We start from the raw sequence: 4,572 nt of genomic DNA on the forward strand, positions 1-4,572 counted from the left end.
GGACCACCTACTGCTTTTTCACCCTGTCCTCTAGCCACGGCCTTGCTTTGCATCCATTCCAACCTGGCTGCCTGACGCTGCCCCCCCCCCACACCAGTCTAAGGGAATGTTTCTTTTTTAACTCCTTGGTTGTTGGACTTTCATACGGTTCAATTTTCTGACAGTTCTGGTAGGTTTTTTTTGTTGTTTATTTGTTTTTAAATTTGTTGTGTGAGGAAGCAAAGCATATTTGCCTATGCCTTCATCTCAGCCAAAAGTCCTTGATTTCACCAGTGGTTTCTGATTCCAGACCCTGAGTGGCTGTCTGAATTTTCTTCCAAATTCTTAATTCCATAGACGCCAGCCTGCAGGGCCAACTGATGGTTACCTTGGCAACGCAACATATATTTGGGCCAGCCAGGCTGGTCTGTGCCTCTCATCTTGGGTTTTGTGAGACACTAGAAGGCATGTAGCCTTGTGTGCTTCGCTTATTTTTTAAAATACCTGGGCACTTAGTTAAAATAACTTCTCTTGGCAAGGACTTTCTGCTGCCCCCTTCTTTACGACTTTGTATTTGGGGACCTGGTTTGGCAAGTGGGAGGACTGTCAGACATATAGAGGGTATAAGTGAGAAGGCAACAGGTGGCAGTAGAAAGAGGAAGCTAGGACTTTGGGGTGAGAAGGCCTGGGTATAAACCTGGTTCCTGAACCTTTGGCAGGTGAGAATGAGCAGACCTTTCCCCCTTAGATCTGCTCTGCCCCTGAGAGTTCCCCATCTAGTCACTGGCCTGCAGCACCCCCACCTGACCTGCCCAACTAAACCAGGCTCCTCCCAGTGCTTCCCATACCGTGCCTTTATTCTCACCCCACTCAGGCACAACATCTTTTTCCTAGAAGCCTCACAGTTCCTCCTGAGCTCTCCAATTTAACCTCTGCACTAGAACCAGAGATCCTGTACTAAAATGCAAATCTGATTCCCTCATAAGATCCTCCTTACAACCTGCTTGGCAAGCCCCTTAACTGGGTACCTGTGCTCTGTCCAGCTCCCCTGCCTCCTCTCCTCACTCTCTTGCAAGCCTCTCTGCTCAAGCCATTCACCATTACCTAAACTATTCTTCCTCTTTACCCCAGGCCCTTGTCAGGGCTGTTTCCTAGGTAGCATCTCCCCCCACCAACTCCTGCCCACCCTCCCAGGGCCTTCTTGAGGATGTTCAGATTGAATTAGCTTTTCTGGCATTCCTGGCCTGACATCTGTCACTAAACTTTGAGTAGTAATTTTTTTCTTTACTGATCTGTCTCACAACCTCTCCATGCCTACCCCACCCTTCCCTGGTTTGGTCCATACTGCATGGGGAGCACCTTGGTGCAGGGACTAAGGGAGAGCCACTACAAGCCAACACAGTGCCTTTGTGCAAATTAGAAAGAGACATCTTCCCTTGGGGTGGACACAGTCCCATGCCAAGGTACAGGGCTTGGCAAGTGGAGGAGAGGCTGTCCCTCTTCCAGCTGGCACTGTGACCTTGGACTTGGTCATGACTCTGTCCCCAGGTCTTGTGCTGCACCTGGCCTAGTGTGGGTGTTCAGAGGAAGTGGGCTGAGTTGAGCTGGAGAAGCCACGTCCCTCATAGAGGCCTGTACCTCCACTCTCTGCCCCATACTCTTCCTGGATCTTACCTCCTGGACTTGGTTGCTTCCTGTCACACTGGGGCTCTTACCTGGATCTGTCTAGCTCTCTGTTCACCCTTGTAGATGCTTATTCTCACAGTGAATTAATTTCATTACTTTTCTTGTTGTGATTGTTCAAACAGAAACCATGGTTGGAGTTGGCAGACTTGGTGTCTAGGACGTGGAACAGCCTGGAATACAGGGAAGGAAGAGGCAATCTCTGGGACCAGTTACTGTGGCTTGAGGTGCTGGCCTATGGCAGGAGGACCAGAGTCTTGGGCTCTGCTCAGCCTCCCTCATCCTGTCCTTCCCTGTCACATGCTGCAGCTGCCTCCAGAGGACTTTCTAAGAAGTCAACGACCCTGGCCCATCTATCTGTCTTGTGAGGGGAGCATGTGGCCATGGGAAAATTATAGCAAACCTCCCACTCACTCCTCCAGCATCTTACAGGCAGAAAGATGACCCAGCAGTGGCTTCTGTCACACTCAGAGTAAAAGCCAAAGCCCTCACTGTGGCCTGCACAGTCTTCATTTGGCCCCATCCTCTCTTGGCCCATATGTTTTCCATTCTTCCCTCACTCCTGCTCCCTACTTACCTCATTCCCCCATGCTGGGCTCTGAGGTCCATCCGACATGCCAGACACTTCCCATCTCAAGGCTTTTGTGCTTCCTGTTCCCTCCATATCAGTCTTCTGGCTCAGGACTCCCTTACCCCCCTTTACATCTATACTCAAAGATCACTTTTTCACTGAGGCCTTCCTTGAGCATGTGTTTAAATTGAGCTTCCTCCCCAGCCCCCAGTTCCTGCTTTTTTTCCATAGTACCTTTTACCATGTAAAATATAATTTATTTTACTCTCTTCTCTTGCTTGGTGTTGGCCTCATTTCTAGAATATAAAATCCATGAGTTCAGGCACTTTCCATTGCTCTCTCCCCAGTGTCTGGCAATGAATGAAAGTTTTGGGGAAGGAAATAAAAACGAAAAGATTAGCCTTTTGGCTCTCTGAGCAGCGCCATGATAGTGGGCAAGAACAAGCGCCTTATAAAAGGTAGCAAAAAGAGAGCCAAAAAGAAAGTGGTTGATGAATTTTCTAAGAAAGATTGGTATGACATGAAAGCACCAGCTATGTTTAATATAAGAAATATTGGAGACACACAAGTCATGAGAACTCAAGGAGCCAAAATCATTCCTGATGGTCTGAAGTATCATGTTTTTCAAATGAGCCTAGCTGAACTGCAGAATGACGAAGTTGTATTTAGAAAATTCAAGCTAATTACTGAGGATTTTCAGGGTAAAAACTGTCTGACTGATTTCCATGGCATGGCTTACCCATGACAAAATGTGCTCCATGGTCGAAAAATGGCAGATCACTACCAAAGTTCATGTTGATGTCAAGACTACTGATGGGTATTTGCTTCATCGATTCTGTGTCGGTTTTATTTTAAAAAAACCACAACAATCAGATTCAGAAGAACTTTTATTCTCAGCATCAACAGGTCCTTCAGATCTGGAAGAAGATAATAAAAATAATGAGCCAAGGGGTGCAGACAAATGACTTAAAAGAAGTGGTCAATAAATTGATTCCAGATAGTGTTGGGAAAGACATAGAAAAGCCTTACCAATCTGTTTATCCATCCATGATGTCTTTGCTAAAAAAGTCAAAATGCTGAAGAAGCCTAGGTTTGAACTGGGAAAACTCATGGAGCTGCATAGTGAAGGTAGCAATTCTACAAAAGCTACCGGGGATGAGACAGGTACTAAAGTTAAACCAGCTGATGGATATGAACTCCCAGTCCAAGAATCTGTTCAAAATTCAGACATTTAATGGTGACAAATAAAAAGGTCTATTTGTGATATTTTTTTAAAAGAATGAACAAATCATAAGAGTGATAAAAATGGCAGCTGCCATGTGTGGACATCCACCTGTGTTAGCCCTTCACATCCATTATCTCATTGAATTCTCCCAACACTCCTCCCCCTCATATAGTGAGAAAACTGAGGTTCATGAGGTAAATAATTTTCCCAATTTCACTTGGCCAGAGGGTAACCAAGCCAGGCTAGTTGGACTCCAGGTCCCACAGGTACACTCGGTGTAGCTACTACAGCAGGGAGGGTCTGTCTCAGGCCTGCCCTGAGCTATTCCATTTAGAGGTTCACTTGGTTTCAGCATTGGGGACCTGGCAGCAACAGGCCAGAGCCTTGGACTGAGATAAGAGCGGAGAGGGAATATGTGAGTACCTGTCCTCTGTTCCAAGAGCTTGTGGACCCATCCTCTCTAACTCCAGAAAGGTCCCTTTATGGCTCCAGGCCATTTGACATCACTCACTGCCCCTTGTGGCTGGCCCACATCAATGTCCCACTTTCAGCTTCCCAAGAGGTGACTTCAGAGGTCTAGCTTTGCCTCTCCCCTCTGTCCCCCTGCCCCACCTGCCTGTCATTTCCTCAGCACATGAAATAACTTTTCTGACTGAACCTTTTAAAAATCTACTTGGCACTCTCTCTTCCCATATTATCCCCCAATTCCTCATTCCCCACCATCCTTTGCCATCAACACCTCCATTAGGGCCCCCAGAGGATGCTGTATATGAAATAATTTTGTGAAATCCAATAAAAATTTGACTCAGGGCAACATTACAAGAAAAGAAAATGATAGCTCTTCTCTGGTGCAGAGAAAGGTAGAGAAGGAAAACCACACCAACCTACCAGTGTCCACCTCATGTGCACCCTATCCTGTGTGCAAGCACCATCCCAATGCATACAGCACCCTGCACTTGCACACGGATATGCATGCACATGGACTTTGTGTACAGTACAGGGACTTTGTGTCAAGTCCCTGTCAATCTCTAGGATTCAATTTTGCCTTCTGTACAATGGGCCCTTGACTGCTGAACTCAAATCCCTACCAGCCAGTAGACTACATAGTCTGGTG

General features: G+C 46.7%; 1 pseudogene; it reads left to right on the forward strand.

Annotated features, from left to right (window-relative positions):
* The first annotated feature begins 2,657 nt into the window (after window positions 1–2,657).
* On the forward strand, window positions 2,658–3,468 carry LOC119038376 (40S ribosomal protein S3a-like; annotated as a pseudogene).
* Window positions 3,469–4,572: the final 1,104 nt, after the last annotated feature.

This window comes from Artibeus jamaicensis, unplaced genomic scaffold, assembly GCF_021234435.1.
Source record: "Artibeus jamaicensis isolate MK-2021 breed Jamaican fruit bat unplaced genomic scaffold, CSHL_Jam_final scaffold_286, whole genome shotgun sequence".
In the NCBI taxonomy this organism is placed as follows: domain Eukaryota; kingdom Metazoa; phylum Chordata; class Mammalia; order Chiroptera; family Phyllostomidae; genus Artibeus; species Artibeus jamaicensis.